This window comes from Salmo trutta, chromosome 28 (assembly GCF_901001165.1).
Source record: "Salmo trutta chromosome 28, fSalTru1.1, whole genome shotgun sequence".
In the NCBI taxonomy this organism is placed as follows: Eukaryota; Metazoa; Chordata; class Actinopteri; order Salmoniformes; family Salmonidae; genus Salmo; species Salmo trutta.
The window spans coordinates 22247989-22265615 of NC_042984.1; the positions used below are offsets into that span (position 1 = coordinate 22247989).

At 43.5% G+C, this 17627-nt stretch overlaps 1 protein-coding gene across 4 annotated transcripts in view; it reads left to right on the plus strand.

Annotated features, from left to right (window-relative positions):
• LOC115165808 (protein kinase C and casein kinase substrate in neurons protein 1) overlaps positions 1-17627 on the plus strand; it is a 52578-nt gene that overhangs the window by 13997 nt on the left and 20954 nt on the right. The window contains exon 1 of one of the 4 annotated variants that reach the window (XM_029719207.1): positions 13916-14177. The exons of the other annotated variants lie outside the window; for them this stretch is intronic. The gene's annotated coding sequence lies outside the window, so the exon portion shown is untranslated. Of the gene's footprint in view, positions 1-13915; positions 14178-17627 lie in introns of those variants that run through there. 4 annotated transcript variants of the gene reach the window in all.

Consider the following 17627-nt stretch of genomic DNA (forward strand, 5'->3'; position numbering starts at 1 on the left):
GTGAAGGTTAGAAATGAATCAAGTCCCCCTGAGAACATGGGTTGAATCTGCTTTACCCATCTTCATCTTCTAAGGAGAAAGAAAAGAAAGACATAATGAGAAAGAAAGGCAGAGAGTCTTTTGACAGGGACAGAGGGCCAAATCTGTCTGTCCCTGGAATCTTAACAAGACCACAGAGCCCAATACTGACCAGGCTAAGCTTGTCCCATGTGACCAGGTCAGTGGCTCTTGCCTGCTGGAGCAAGGACATCAGCAGTTGTTCCTGCTGTACTCTAACGGAATGCTGGGCCTGGGCTGGGCAGGCTAGGATGAAATATCTAGCATGAGAGCTCATCGTAATGGGGAGGGAAGCAGGGAAAGATGTGAGGGAGCTGGGTGTGGTGGTTTTGTTCCTCCACCATCCAGAGAGAGATGGAGAGGCAGAAGGCCTGGCCCTGCAGCAAGCCCTAGAGCTCTGTTATCTACAGTCGTGGCCAAAAGTTTTGAGAATGGCACAAATATTAATTTCCACAAAGTTTGCTGCTTCAGTGTCTTTAGATATTTTTGTCAGATGTTACTATGGAATACTGAAGTATAATTACAAACATTTCATAAGTGTCAAAGGCTTTTATTGACAATTACATGAAGTTGATGTAAAGAGTCAATATTTGCAGTGTTGACCCTTATTTTTCAAGACCTCTGCAATCCGCCCTGGCATGCTGTCAATTAACTTCTTGGCCACATCCTGACTGATGGTAGCCCATTCTTGCATAATCAATGCTTGGAGTTTGTCAGAATTTGTGGGGTTTTGTTTGTCCACCCACCTCTTGAGGATTGACCACAAGTTTTCAATGGGATTAAGGTCTGGGGAGTTTCCTGGCCATGGACCCAAAATATCGATGTTTTGTTCCCCGAGCCACTTAGTTATCACTTTTGCCTTATGGCAAGGTGCTCCATCATGCTGGAAAAGACATTGTTCATCACCAAACTGTTCCTGGATGGTTGAGAGAAGTTGCTCTCAGAGGATGTGTTGGTACCATTCTTTATTCATGGCTGTGTTCTTTGGCAAAATTGTGAGTGAGCCCACTCCCTTGGATGAGAAGCAACCCCACACATAAATGGTCTCAGGATGCTTTACTGTTGGCATGACACAGGACTGATGGTAGCGCTCACCTTGTCTTCTCCGGACAAGTTTTTTTCCGGATGCCCCAAACAATCAGAAAGGGGATTCATCAGAGAAAATGACTTTATCCCAGTCCTCAGCAGTCCAATCCTTGTACCATTTGCAGAATATCAGTCTGTCCCTGATGTTTTTCCTGGAGAGAAGTGGCTTCTTTGCTGCCCTTCTTGACACCAGGTCATCCTCCAAAAGTCTTCGCCTCACTGTGCGTGCAGATGCCCTCACACCTGCCTGCTGCCATTCCTGAGCAAGCTCTGTACTGGTGGTGCCCCGATCCCGCAGCTGAATCAACTTTAGGAGACGGTCCTGGCGCTTGCTGGACTTTCTTGGGTGCCCTGAAGCCTTCTTCACAACAATTGAACCGCTCTCCTTGAAGTTCTTGATGATCCGATAAATGGTTGATTTAGGTGCAATCTTACTGGCAGCAATATCCTTGCCTGTGAAGCCCTTTTTGTGCAAAGCAATGATGACGGCACATGTTTCCTTGCAGGTAACCATGATTGCAGAGGAAGAACAATGATTCCAAGCACCACCCTCCTTTTGAAGCTTCGGGTCTGTTATTTGAACTCAATCAGCATGACAGAATGATCTCCAGCCTTGTCCTCGTCAACACTCACACCTGTGTTAACGAGAGAATCACTGACATGATGTCAGCTGGTCCTTTTGTGGCAGGGCTGAAATGCAGTGGAAATGTTTTTTGGGGATTCAGTTCATTTGCATGGCGAAGAGGGACTTTGCAATTAATTGCAATTCATCTGATCACTCTTCATAACATTCTGAAGTATATGCAAATTGCCATCATACAAACTGAGGCAGCAGACTTCGTGAAAATTAATATTTGTCATTCTCAAAACCTTTGGCCACGACTGTACTGTAGGCCACCTCTGAATCAGAGGACTGAGTCACACGTTTGTCTCCCCAAATAGTGATCCCATCCAGCCAGACCGCTCTGTGCAGACAGACAACTTAGGCAGCTTTAAAACATGTTTTAATATTTTGCAGTAACGAAAGAGAAAAATCAAATATTTACTAATGGTAATTCATTTGTTTTTCCTGTGTGAGTTAGCGAGAGAGAGGGTGTGTGTATACATGATGACAGAGATTAGTTGTATGAGCAGGATGTATTACATCTGTGTGTCTGTTTGTTAAGGCCAGATCTGAGTAGACATTTAGGGGCAATGTGAATGCAGTGGTTACTGGTGTATTTGTACTGAATCACATTATGATCATTGTGATGGTGTATAGCGCAGTCCCACCCACATGCATTTCTGCACCATACTGGTTTCCCTCCCACTCACACGAGGAGGAATGCATCCCACGCACACAAACTGCAGTGCATTCACATTATGCTCAATACTGCTCAGATTCTGCCTTGGATTAGGTTTGCTTCCAGTCAATGATCCAGTCTTTTCTTGAAAGAGCTTCCAAAGAGCAGCCTGTAGAACTTATATCTCACTCAGTGCTGCAGCCCCTTCATTCCCTCTCTTCATTCCCTCTCTTCATTCCCTGTCTCTGAGAGGACATTTGACATTGTCGTCCTCATATGACGTTTCACCCTCCTTATATTGCTGGGAACTTCCATGGCAGAAATCAGCTAAAAAGAGGGGTCGGAACCCGCTGTAAATCAGTGACACCTCGCAACACGTCAAACCAATGAAATGCATTGCTTGGGCGGAGCTCTGAAGGTGTGCACCAGATTAGAGAAAGTTAGAAATTGAAGGTGTCATAGGGACTGGTCCAATTGAAGGTGTCATAGGGACTGGTCCAATTGAAGGTGTCATAGGGACTGGTCCAATTGAAGGTGTCATAAGGACTGGCCCAATTGAAGGTGTCATAGGGACTGGCCCAATTGAAGGTGTCATAGGGACTGGTCCAATTGAAGGTGTCATAGGGACTGGTCCAATTGAAGGTGTCATAAGGACTGGCCCAATTGAAGGTGTCATAAGGACTGGCCCAATTGAAGGTGTCATAGGGACTGGCCCAATTGAAGGTGTCATAGGGACTGGCCTAATTGAAGGTGTCATAGGGACTTGTCCAATTGAAGGTGTCATAGGGACTGGTCCAATTGAAGGTGTCATAGGGACTGGTCCAATTGAAGGTGTCATAGGGACTGGTCCAATTGAAGGTGTCATAGGGACTGGCCCAATTGAAGGTGTCATAGGGACTGGTCCAATTGAAGGTGTCATAGGGACTGGCCCAATTGAAGGTGTCATAGGGACTGGCCCAATTGAAGGTGTCATAGGGACTGGTCCAATTGAAGGTGTCATAGGGACTGGTCCAATTGAAGGTGTCATCGGGACTGGCCCAATTGAAGGTGTAAAAAAAGTGCATCCCCCTCCCCAAGGTAAAAAGTATTTTCACATGACTCTCCCCTTGTACTGTAAAAAATGAGCACACCCTTCCCCTTCATAGAATTAACTCAAAATAATGTTTACGACCACAAATAACAATAACTGTAGCGATCTTGTGTTTATAAACGTGGATATCGACTTTGCCAATTCAACATGCTTTTGTGGTAAAGTCAATGCCCCTGAGGGCTACGGGCCAGAAGGTTGAGGGTTCACTGACCTCAACGAACGAGCTTACTCTCCCTGCCTGTTTCATTGAGGCCTACACTACAATCAGACAATCATCGGCTTGGGAGAAATTAGATTTTCAACATTTTGATGCCATATTTATAAGTATATAAAATATATGCCAAAAAAAATCCACCAATAGGTTTGTGTGCCAATGCTCCACACAACCAATAGCACAATAAATAGACTGTCAATCTCAACAAATAGAATATACAGTGCATTTGGAAAGTATTCCCCTCGACTTTTTCCAAATGTTGTTACATTACAGCCTTATTCTAAAATTGGTTAAAAAATGTCCTCATCAATCTACACACAATCAAATCAAATCAAAGTTTATTTGTCAAGTGCGCCGAATACAACAGGTGTAGACCTTACAGTGAAATGCTTACTTACAGACTCTAATTGATAGCGCAAAAAAGGTGTTAGGTGAACAATAGGTATGTAAAGAAATAAAACAACAGTAAAAATACAGGCTATATAGAGTAGCGAGGCTATAAAAGTAGCGAGGCTACATACAGACACCGGTTAGTCAGGCTGATTGAGGTAGTATGTACATGTAGATATGGTTAAAGTGACTATGCATATATGATGAACAGAGAGTAGCAGTAGCGTAAAAGAGGGGTTGGCGGGACACAATGCAGATAGCCCGGTTAGCCAATGTGCGGGAGCACTGGTTGGTCGGCCCAATTGAGGTAGTATGTACGTGAATGTATAGTTAAAGTGACTATGCATATATGATAAACAGTGAGTAGCAGCAGCGAAAAAGAGGGGTTGGGGGGGTTGGGAGGGGCACACAATGCAAATAGTCTGGGTAGCCATTTGATTACCTGTTCAGGAGTCTTATGGCTTGGGGGTAAAAACTGTTGAGAAGCCTTTTTGTCCTAGACTTGGCACTCCGGTACCGCTTGCCATGCGGTAGTAGAGAGAACAGTCTATGACTGGGGTGGCTGGGGTCTTTGACAACTTTTAGGGCCTTCCTCTGACACCGCCTGGTGTAGAGGTCCTGGATGGCAGGCAGCTTAGCCCCAGTGATGTACTGGGCCATACGCACTACCCTCTGTAGTGCCTTGCGGTCAGAGGCCGAACAATTGCCATACCAGGCAGTGATGCAACCAGTCAGGATGTTCTCGATGTTGCAGCTGTAGAACCTTTTGAGGATCTCAGGACCCATGCCAAATCTTTTTGATTTCCTGAGGGGAATAGGCTTTGTCGTGCCCTCTTCACAACTGTCTTGGTGTGTTTGGACCATTCTAGTTTGTTGTTGATGTGGACACCGAGGAACTTGAAGCTCTCAACCTGCTCCACTACAGCCCCGTCAATGAGAATGGGGTGTGCTTGGTCCTCCTTTTCCTTTATTTCACAATTATCTCCTTAGTCTTGGTTACATTGAGGGATAGGTTGTTATTCTGGCACCACACGGCCAGGTCTCTGACCTCCTCCCTATAGGCTGTCTCGTCGTTGTCTGTGATCAGGCCTACCACTGTTATGTCGTCTGCAAACTTAATGATGGTGTTGGAGTCATGCCTGGCCATGCAGTCGTGGGTGAACAGGGAGTACAGGAGGAGACTGAGCAGGCACCCCTGTGGAGCTCCAGTGTTGAGGATCAGTGTGGCAGATGTGTTGCTACCTACCCTCACCACCTGGGGGCGGCCCGTCAGGAAGTCCAGGATCCAGTTGCAGAGGGAGGTGTTAAGTCCCAGGATCCTTAGCTTAGTGATGAGCTTTGAGTGTTGAACGCTGAGCTGTAGTCAATGAATAGCATTCTCACATAAGTGCTCATTTTGTCCAGGTGGGAAAGGGCAGTGTGGAGTGCAATACAGTGAAGACAGCTGCCAGTTGGTCAGCACATGCCAGGAGCACACGTCCTGGTAATCCGTCTGGCCCCACAGCCTTGTGTATGTTGACCTATTTAAAGGTCTTACTCACGTCGGCTACGGAGAGTGTGATCACACAGTCATCCGGAACAGCTGATGCTCTCATGCATGCCTCAGTGTTGCTTGCCTCGAAGCGAGCATAGAAGTGATTTAGCTCGTCTGGTAGGATCGTGTCACTGGGCAGCTCGCAGCTGTGCTTCCCTTTGTAGTCTGTAATAGTTTGCGAGCCCTGCCACATAAGACGAGGGTCGGAGCTGGTGTAGTATGATTCATTCTTAGCCTTGTATTGGCGCTTTTCTTGTTTGATGGTTCGTCACAGGGCATAGCAGGATTTCTTGTAAGCTTCCGGGTTAGAGTCCCGCACCTTGAAAGCGGCAGCTCTACCCTTTAGCTCAGTGCGAATGTTGCCTGTAATCCATGGCTTCTGGTTGTGGTATGTACGTACGGTCACTGTGGGGACGACGTCCTCGATGCACTTATTGATAAATCCAGTGACTGATGTGGTGTACTCCTCAATGCCATCGGAAGAATCCCGGAACATGTTCCAGTGTGTGATAGCAAAACTGTCCTGTAGTTTAGCATCTGACCACTTTTTTATAGACTGAGTCACTGGTGCTTCCTGCTTTAATTTTAGCTTGTAAGCAGGAATCAGGAGGATAGAGTTGTGGTCGGATTTACCAAATGGAGGGCGAAGGAGAGCTTTGTACGCGTCTCTGTGTGTGGAGTACAGGTGATCTAGAATATTTTTCCCTCTGTTTGCACATTTAACGTGTTGATAGAAATTTGGTAGAACTGATTTAAGTTTCCCTGCATTAAACTTTCTAGGCAAGTAGTGTGGCCTGCAATTTATCACAATATACTCTACTTCAGGCGAGCAAAATCTAGAGACTTCCTTAGATTTCTTGCACCAGCTGTTGTTTACAAATATGCACAGACCCCCCCCCCCCCCCAGTTCTATCTTGCCGGTGCAGCGTATATCCCGCTAGCTGAATATCCATGTCGTCATTCAGCCACAATTCCGTGAAACATAGGATATTAGTGTTTGATGTCCCGTTGGTAGGATATTCGTGATCGTACCTCGTGTAATTTATTGTCCAATGATTGCTCATTGGCGAGTAGTATTGACGGTAACGGCAGCTTTCCCAGTCCGCTTCTCCGGGTCCTGACCAGGCATCCGGCTCTTTGTCCTCTGTACCTGCGTCGCTTCCTCTTGCAAATAACGGGATGTTGGTCCTGTGGGGTGTTTGGAGAATGTCTTGTGCATCGTTTTTGTTGTAGAAAAAAATCTTCATCTAATCTGAGGTGAGTGATCGCTGTCCTGATATCCAGAAGCTCTTTTCTGCTGTAAGATACTGTCACGATTCCCACCGACGGTGGCGCCCCCTCCTGCTCGGGTGGCGCTCGGCGGTCGTCGTCACCGGCCTATTAGCTGCCACCGATTCCCTTTTGCTTTTCCCTTTTTTTATTTTGTGACACCTGTGGTCAATTAGCCATTAGAGGGGCTATTTAGTTTAGCTGGCCCGCTCCTGTTCGTGCGGGATTAATGATTGTTTCTTGTCAGACGGCTTATGTTCGTGTCGGCGTTGTTTGACGCCGTATGTATTTTCTCCCGTGTGTGGGAACATTTGTTTTTTTGTGTGTGAGTGTATATTAAAAACACCACTACCCTGTGTTCGCTGCTTCCTGCGCCTCATTCCTCCTCCACGATTACCAAGCCGTAACAGATACGGTTGCAGAAACATTATGTACAAAATAAGTTACAAATAACGCGAAAAAAAACACATAATAGCACAATTGGTTGGCGTCTGTAAAACTGCTGCCATTTCTTCTGGGGTCATTTTATTATACCCAATAAGGACAAAGCAAAAACAGGTTTAGACATTTTTGCTAATTTATTAACAATTAAAAACTGAAATATGACATTTACTTAAGTATTCAGACCCTTTACTCAGTACTTTGTTAAAGCACCTTTTGGATTGTGTCGAGGAACAGATCTGGGGAAGGGTACCAACACATTTCTGCAGCATTGCAGAACACAGTGGCTTCCATCATTCTTAAATTAAAGAAGTTTGGAACCACCAAGACTCTTCCTAGAGCTGGCTGCCCGGCCAAACTGAGCAATTGGGGGAGAAAGGCCTTGGTCAGGGAGGTGACCAAGAACCCGATGGTCACTTTGATAGAGCTCCAGAGTTCCTCTGTGGAGATGGGAGAACCTTCCAGAAGGACTACCATCTCTGCAGCACTCCACCAATCAACAGGATAACGACCCTAAGCACACAGCCGAGACAACGCAGGAGTGGCTTCTGGACAAGTCTCTGAATGTCCTTGAGTGGCCCAGCCAGAGCCCGGACTTGAACCAGATCGAACATCTCTGGAGAGACCTGAAAAAAGCTGTACAGCAACATTCCCATCCAACCTGACAGAGCTTGAGAGGATCTGCAGAGAATAATGGGAGAAACTCCCCAAATACAGGTGTGCCAAGATTGTAGTGGCATACCCAAGAAGACTCAATGCTGTAATAGCTGCCAAAGGTGCTTTAACAAAGTACCGAGTAAAGGGTCTGAATAGTTTTTTTTAATACATTTGCAAACATTTCTAAAAAAATGTTTTTGCATTGTCATTATGTGGTATTGTGTGTAGATTGATGAGGAAAATGAAATCAATTTTAGAATAAGGCTGTAATATAACAAATTGTGTAAAAAGTCATGGGGTCTGAATACTTCCCAAATGCACTTTTTTGGACCAACACAGGTTAGTTTTGAGAAAAGTCTGCTGACCTTGTTAGCTATCTAGGTATAGCTTAATAGCTAGTTCAATTTCTCTCACGATTATAAAGCCAACAAAATGTTAATAAAAACAGCATATTATTGACCTAGAAGGTTAGCTGTGTCTCTAGCTTATCCAGAGACAGTGATACATAGAGACACCATGTACTGTCTACAGTATCTATGGGAACAACTGCAATCATTTTGCAAGAGACATTACTGTAATGAATTTTAAAAAATGAACCTCATAAAATGTTAATGCCTTGTAATGCTCATCTCCTGTTGCCTAATTGTCATCTCTTTATTTTCATACTCTACCTAAATTACAAGGGTTGGATTTGCACTAAACTATTTTATTTCTCAGCATTTAAAAGGCATGTAAAACATCTGGTATATGGTTTGCCTCATATACATTGTCTACTGGTATCATTTTGAATTGAGAACATAGAGCTCAACATGTGTGAGTTTAGCTATTCTCTGCTTCAGATGACAGATGCCCATAAGGCCAGTATTGCCGTCATACTATAGGCCTACAGCTGCATTGGCGATGCATGCCATATAAGCTGCAAAATTGATTCACATCGTTGATATAATGAGAGAGAGAGTGACAATCAAATAAAACTGATTGGAGATCTTAGAAGTAGACAAAAAGGAAATGTTGATTTGAGAACACAACACAGAAACACGGACCCATTACAGACAGAACCCCCTCCCCTCTTTACTGCAGGATTGTGATAGGTGATTAATCAACATTGACACTAGTTCATTTTGAATAATAGTATAAACACTTCACTTCAAAGAATCAACACTTCATCACTTCAAAATGTACAAATAAGCTAACTCGTATGTAAAGATTAAACATCTTAGTCTAAACAACAATAGATAATTGAGTAGTAACAAGTAGGCTATTATTACTAAAGCATAATTTCAGGTAAAAAGAAAACTCCATACCAGCAGTGGCCAACCTTGCTCCACTGATCCCTAATCTACTGGGTGAGCAGACTTCTATTCCAGCCCAGCAATAGCACACTTGATTATCAACTCATTAGATTTGAATTGAGTTGAATCAGGTGTGTTATTGCTGGGCTGAAACAGAACCCTGCACACCCAGCAGACCTCCAGCAAGGTTGGCCTGCTCCAATTGTAATAGGTTTATACATTGTGAGTGATTAACTGTATTTTTGTATACAACATTTGCTAACATAGGTAGGCCTACTCATATAACCCATGGTATTTAGGATATTCCATTAGTCTCTTAGGACATTCATTGGGACCTCTCTCTTCATTTGCAAACAGGCGTTCACAGCTTTCCATATCTGAGGACAGAAAACATCACAAAGAAACTGGTTTCATTATACTCAAATTAGACAGCACTTAACATTATGTTGCTATTATCTCTCTGTCCTCAAAGTTTTCCCCTCTAGGGACTGGAATTGGAGAAAATGTCTTTTAAAAATGTCCTTCCAAAAAATGACCTCCCTTATCCAGTAGGCTACACTCTCCCTTTACTGACAGCTGGAGCTGCAATTTCACCCTCTTCCATGGCTATTATCTACAAATGTATTTGGAGACTGCATTTGTTATTTACATTGATTACATCAAGATACCTAACTAATAGGAAGTTAGCTAGCTGATGACATTTAATTCACTTAGCTAAACAGCGTGTAAAGTTAGTTAGTTAGCTAGCTAGCAGCTTAGATGAGTTAGGCTACAAAGTGGCCTAGTGTAGCCAGCTAGCTAGCTATCTATCGTATAATACATAGTTTTTTATTTAAAAAATGTATTTACTCACTTGAATAGGTTCTCCCACTGCCTCTGTTTTTTGGGTTCTGACAAAAACGAAATAATGGACAATCTTCACAATGTTTTTGGTTGTAGCAAAGCGCAGCCAGCAACCATGTGGATCAAATCAAAATCAAAGCAAACTTTTTGTCACATGTCCCGAATACAACAAGTGTAGACCTTACCGTGAAATGCTTACTTACAAGCCCTTAACCAACAGTGCAGTTCAAGAAAGAGTTAAGAAAATATTTACCAAATAAACTAAAGTAAAAAATTCTAAAAAGTAACACAATAAAATAACAATAACGAGGCTATATAGTGTGGGGGTACAGGTTAGTCGAGGTCATTTGTACATGTAGGTAGTGGTGAAATGACTATGCATAGATAATAAACAGAGAGAAGCAGCAGTGTAAAAAACAAATGGGGGGTTGTCAATAATAAATCATCCGGTGGCCATTTGGTTACTACCCTCTGTAGCACCTTACACCGTACCCAAACCGGCCTTGTGCGTGCGCCATCATGCGCAAATAGATTTTGTCCCCCCACACCAAACGCGATCACAACACGCAGGTTAAAATATCAAAACAAAACTCTGAACCAATTATATTAATTTGGGGACATGTCGAAAAGCATAAAAAATGTATGGCAATTTAGCTAGCTAGCTTGCAGTTGATAGCTAATTTGTCCTATTTAGCTAGCTTGCTATTGCTAGCTAATTTGTCTTCGGATATAAACGTTGAGCTGTTGTTTTACCTGAAATGCACAAGGTCCTCTACTCTGACAATTAATCCACACATAAAACGGTCAACTGAATTGTTTCTAGTCATCTCTCCTCCTTCCAGGCTTTTTCTTCTTTGTACTTTATATGGCGATTGGCATCTAATACTATTACCATGACGACGACCGACCTCAGCTCGTCTTTCAATCACCCACGTGTGTATAACTAATGAGGAGATGGGAGAGGCAGGACTTGCAGCGCAATCTGCGTCACAAATAGAAGCAACTTCTATTTTAGCGCCTGGCAATGCAGACGCTCGTTGGCATGCGCGAGCAGCGTGGGTGCAATGATTGAATTACATGTGGAAATGTATTTTGCAACGCGAGCGCATGCGACATGAGCAGTGTGATCAGCAGAGCAGTTACCATACCAGGCGGTGATGCAACTGGTCAGAATGCTCTCGATGATGCAGCTGTATAACTTTTTGAGGATCTGGGGACCCATGCCAAATCTTTTCAGTCTCCTGAGGGGAAAAAGGTGTCGTCGTGCCTTCACGACTGTCATGGTGTGCTTGGACCATGTTAGTTTGTTGGTGATGTGGACATCAAGGAACTTGAAACTCTCAACCCGCTCCACTACAGCCCCGTCGTTAATGGGGGCCTGTTTGGCCCGCCTTTTCCTGTAGTCCACGATCAGCTCCTTTGTCTTGCTCACATTGAATGGTGAATGGGGAAAAAAGTGTCACTAGAGCGATTTAGAACGTGTTGTGACGTTTGGCTTTAGCAGCATAATTCACTTTTAATAAATTTAAATCACAGACTGTCGCCCACACTTTATAATTGGAAAACTAGCACTTGAAACTAGCATAGGCAGCAACTACCCCGACAGGAAAACAGTAACGTTTACAGCACCGCTTTTATGGGCGTGTCAAGGGAGGGTTCTTGAAATGAAACATACAATCAAAATTGTGCTGCTGGTACCAGCAGACCATTCAAACATTTTTTGCAATACAACATTCTCCAAACCTCAAAGGGAGGCATGACAACGATGTGGTTTTGGAGGTATGGCAACACGAGACTACTGTAAGCAGCCATTGCATAGAACTGTACATGATTGAGAGACAGATTTTTTTGACCCAAAATACATTTGTTGTCCAGTTTTCCCCTGAATCGTTTCAAGGAACATTTTCTGTTGTCTGGATATAGCAGTACAGGTACTGTATAGAGGAGAGGGAGGCTATGAACATCTTCTGTTGTCTGTGTATAGCAGTACAGGTATAGAGGAGAGGGAGGCTATGAACATCTTCTTTTGTCTGGGTATAGGAGTACAGGTATAGAGGAGAGGGAGGCTATGAACATCTTCTGTTGTCTGGGTATAGGAGTACAGGTATAGAGGAGAGGGAGGCTATGAACATCTTCTGTTGTCTGTGTGACAGGGGAGACGGTACATGGAGAGAGGGAGGCTATTTTTCAGATGCTGCTGCAGTCTCCCCATCTGGATGGCCATGTCAGCTCTGATTTGACTCTCACAATCCATGGCCCAGCGAGCAGAGCAGAGCACAGGGCCCACTGCAGAACACATTCCACTGATAAATACAACAATACCCCCCCTCACTTTCACCCTCTGCCCCTCCCTTTCTAACACTCTTTTCCAAACACCCATCCTCCCTCTACACACACCGCTGAATGCTTGATGTTTTTACTGATATAGCCTGCTCATTTTCACTGGAGTGCAGGTGCTGTGCTGTTATGGATATGAGGAGACCCTATAGGAGTTGATTGCAGAGTCACCTGACGACACTCATCCACCTAACCACCCCTTATGTTTTCGCCTGAATGTGGATAGTGGCCAGCTTCCCACCCTCATCTCATCTCCACTGTGATGATGCAAGGCCCGTGCACACAGCGCTGTAGCTCTGTCAGTCTCCTAGCAACATTCAACAGCCTGTTTATTCCACCCTGCCGCTGTAACCGCAGCGCCCGCACGCCCGGAGATGAATCACGTCTCTATCCTGATCTATTTAGCTACCACTCTGACCCGGTGGCACTCTCTATTCCGCTCACCAACTGTTTTCTCACAACAGCTTCCATTGCTCTATGCACCTGCTCCACCAAGTCTCATCTCCCTACCTCCCGTCCTCGCTGTCTCTCTCTCACTCTCACTCTCTCGCTCTCTCTCTCTCCTTCAGAAGCCTCACTCTCCCCCTCCCTATCACTTTCTCTCTCCTGTTCCTCCTCTTTCCTCCTCTCTCTCCTTGAGTGTCCTCCTTATCAGCTTCTCAGTTGAAGGTCTTCTCAGAGTGTATTTCTGTCCAACAGTAGCCATGACAGGTAGAGTGTATCATTCTAGAAAGAACATAACAGATACTGTAGTTGTATTTGGGGTGCCAGACAACCACCAGTGTTTATGGAATTCATATTGTTTGGATGAGTGAGTTATAGATGGATTCAGGCGTATTTGAGTAAGCTACCTGGTTTGGTAATCAGCCTCATTTCTAAAAAGTGTCAGAAAGGGGGATGGTAGGGTGTGAGAGAATGAAGTTAGAACCTGACTGAAATCTGATTACTGTAATAGGTTTACAAGTGTTTTGTGGTTCTCACTCACAAGGCTTTAGAAGAGCGACGAACAGCCCTTTGACGAAGGTATGAACATGGTCTCCCATGCTACACAATATACGAAGTCATAGATAATACATCATCATGTTTAACAATACCACTCCTTATTTCTTTATTCCACACCAGTCGCCTCATCTAAGTATTCAGGCAGTAGGTTTGCATGCTGCTTTTTTGCATACACAATCACACACACTGAACACAGCCTCAATATATCTCTCTCTCTCACACACACACACGTTTGGGATGCCTTGCACGTTTAGCTAGCTAGCCTGTCAATACATAATCACATCCTGGTAGTTAGTGTAATCTCAGACTCCTTCGTTGCATCCTTCTCTCTCTCACACTCTCTGCAATGCATTTATATTCTATTGCTCCTCCTATCTTCTCCTATCCTCTTCTTCACCCTCCCTCCCGTTCTAAGCCATTCAATTGGAACATTGCAGGATTATCTGTCCACCATTGAGAAACACTGGCTTGTTCACACTGGGTCTGGCTAAGACGGCCAAAAACAAAGAAATTCAACAGAGCCCACTGTTCTCCCTGCTAATGAATTCAAACAGAAGCCAAATCTGGACTACAAAATAAGACTTGAAGAGGGAGTAGCCCGTGTATGGTTCCCACAAGGGCTTGTGGATATACTTTTCTTTTTGATAGTGTCCTTCAATCTGTTTTCATGGGTGCAAATAGGGTAAGCGAAAATCATTAATATTGTTGCTCATTTCTGAGCCATAATGGCTTTGACCTTTGCCTTTATTTCCTTCTGGCTGTGCTGTTAGACAGATCCTAGTATGTTGATTGTACAGTGCAATATCGTGGAAGCTATGTCTTCAAGAGCGGTCGGTGATTCATTAATTGCCCAAGGATTGGATCAAAACTCTAATGGACCCAATTATATGACATTCGGATGTATGTCTCTTATCCAAGTCATTTAAATTTGCCTTCAGTTGGTCAAAGCGTCTATCCTCTAGTTATTGAGGGAGAGACTGTGTACTGGTCGTGTTTTTTATATGGGCACCAAGTTTATATTAGAGATATGGTTTGATAAATTGTCAAGAAATCGTAGTAGCCTATTAGAGCTGTTTGGATCATTTTTATAGGCATATTCTCCTCATTGAGCAAAAGATACTCAATCATTTTTTTATGGTGGAAAAGGCTTGATACTATCAGCTTACTGTATCAGTTTTAGGTACAGGAAGTGAAAATAACCTTTTGAGTCTTGTTCTGAGAAGGAGAAGTAGAATCTGTTTGGACTGGCACATTTAGTGGCCTTGAAACCACAAGCAACATGAAAATTATGTGCAATATATTGAAACTTTGATATAGCTATTTTCATGTATAGATTTGACACCTGTCATACTGAACATCAATTGATGTTTCAATCAATTAGGCTATTCTCTGTCTTTCTCATCTCCTTCTTACCACGCATTGCAAAGGAAGACAATCTACTGGCGGATTGACCAAAATAACTAAGCAGCATGTCTCCCTACCCCCCAAATTAAATTCAATCAAATCAAATTGTATTTGTCACATGCGCCGAATACAACAGTGAAATGCTTACTTTTTTGTAATTCTTTTTTTTTATGTAAGAGAATATTTGCTAAATAAACTGAAGTTTAAAAAAAGTAACACAATAAAATAACAATGAAGAGGCTATATACAGGGGGTACCGGTACCGATTCAATGTGCAGGGGTACACATCCCCTCAAGTGATGATCACTTTTGTTTGTGGCACATGCCACTTTACAACCCTGAGTACCGGAGGATGATGTATTCTCATTCTGTTGTGTGACCATCTGAGCCTGAGGACCTTTGTGTCCACATTATCCTTTAGTATCAACAAACATTGTGCCGGTAACCATGCATGAAAGGACTGTGACCTTCCATGTAGCTTGTCTCATAAGATGATTTTGGAATGGTATGAGTTCTGTTTTTCCCTTGTTATTTCACAATAATGGTAATGCTGCTGAAGATTAGGTGTGCTTAGTTAGCCTTTCAATGTCACAAGCGTGTTTACATGTAAATATACAGTATTAGCGTTGATCATGTAAAATGTTTTTTGTTTTTGCACAAAAATACAGTAAATAACTTAATGCAAAAGCTAAGGTTTTATACAGTTTATTCAAAGAGTATAAAGTTATGTTTAGGTGTGGTTGAGTGTTTATCCAATAGAATTCAATGTATGGAAATACCTGCAAAATGGAGCATGTTTGACAATGACATTTCACATTCACATTCTTCACCCAAATGAATGAATGTTGAAAGCATAATCTAGCTTTATTCACATTTAGAAACTGCCTCACTATGGTATAATAACTATATTATAGTAGTGTGCGGTATAGAGCCATGTGGGTTTCTTCATGAGCTCAGCTTTTAGAGTCTTGCAGGGGCTTAGCCGGCTCTGGAGGACAGCATGCCTCTTAGCCAGGGATCCAGAGGCTAATTGGAGGGCCAGACTGACAGACAGGTAGTCGGACCTATGATTTCACTGAAATGAGAAGCGCACCAATAATAATGGGCGGGTCCTAGCTTGTGGTTGAGGTTATCTAGAGAACCTGACCAGCGGGTCAAAGTGTGAAATGTCTTGGTTCCCCTGGCTGAAACATTGTCTGCAGCATATCAAACAGATTTAATGCCTTGCTGAGTCACGACTTCTGATGACCATGCCTGGTATAGATCTTATTGCTCATAAAACTACAAGGCAATAACTCTGTGACAGTAAACAGTAAACAGCGGAGGCGACCGGTCCGCTCTGGATCCCCGGGATCGTCCCTGTGGTTGGCGTCCTGCGGCTGGAGCCGAACGCGCCGAGGAGGGGGTACTGTCACATATGCTCTCTCTCTGGCGCTCTAGGTCATCATGCTCCCGCGCCTTAGCAGAGGTGACCGGTCCGCTTCTGTATTCACTCCCTGAACTTCCTTCCCGACTCTCAGAGTACATAGTTAAAAAACAAATCAAAATATATTTTATATTTGAGATTCTTCAAATAGCCACCCTTTGCCTCGATGACAGCTTTGCACACTCTTGGCATTCTCTCAACCAGCTTCACCTGGAATGCTTTTTCAACAGTCTTGAAGGAGTTCTCACATATGCTGAGCACTGGTTGGCTGCTTTTCCTTCACTCTGCAGTCCAACTCATCCAAAACCATCTCAATTTGGTTGAGGTCGGGGGATTGTGGAGGCCAGGTCATCTGATGCAGCACTCCATCACTCTCCTTCTTGGTAAAATAGCCCTTACACAGCCTGGAGGTGTGGTGGGTCATTGTCCAGTTGAAAAGCAAATGATAGTCCCACTAAGCCCAATCCAGATGGGATGGCATATTGCTGCAGAATGCTGTGGTAGCCATGCTGGTTAAGTGTGCCTTCAATTCTAAATAAATCTGACAGCGTCACCAGCAAAGCACCATGACACCTTCTCCGTGTTTTACGGTGGGAAATACACATGCGGAGATCATCCGTTCACCCACACCGCGTTTCACAAAGACAGGCAGTTGGAACTAAAACTTTCCAATTTGGACTCCAGACCAAAGGACAGATTTCCACCGGTCTAATGGCCATTGCTCATGTTTCTTGGCCCAAGCAAGTCTCTTCTTCTTATTCGTGTCCTTTAGTAGTGGTTTCTTTGCAGCAATTTGTGCATGAAGGCCTGATTCACACAGTCTCCTCTGAACAGTTGATATTGAGATGTGTCAGTTACTTGAACTCTGTGAAGAGTTCTAGAAAAGTTCAATATTGACTGACGTTCATGTCTTAAAGTAATGATGGACTGTCGTTTCTCCTTGCTTATTTGAGCTGTTCTTGCCATAATATGGACTTGGTCTTTTACCAAATAGGGCTATCTTCTGTATATCCCCCTACCTTGTCACAACACAACTGATTGGCTCAAACGCATTAAGAAGGAAAGAAATTCCACAAATTAACTTTTAAGAAGGCACACCTGTTAATTGAAATTCATTCCAGGTGACTACCTCATGAGTAGTGTGCAAATATGTGTGTGCAAATATGTGTGTGCAAATATGTGCAAATATGTGCAAATATGTCATCAAGGCAAAGAGTGGCTATTTGAAGAATCTCAAATATAAAATATTAAAACTTTTTTGGTTACTATATGATTCCATATGTGTTATTTCATAGTTTTGAT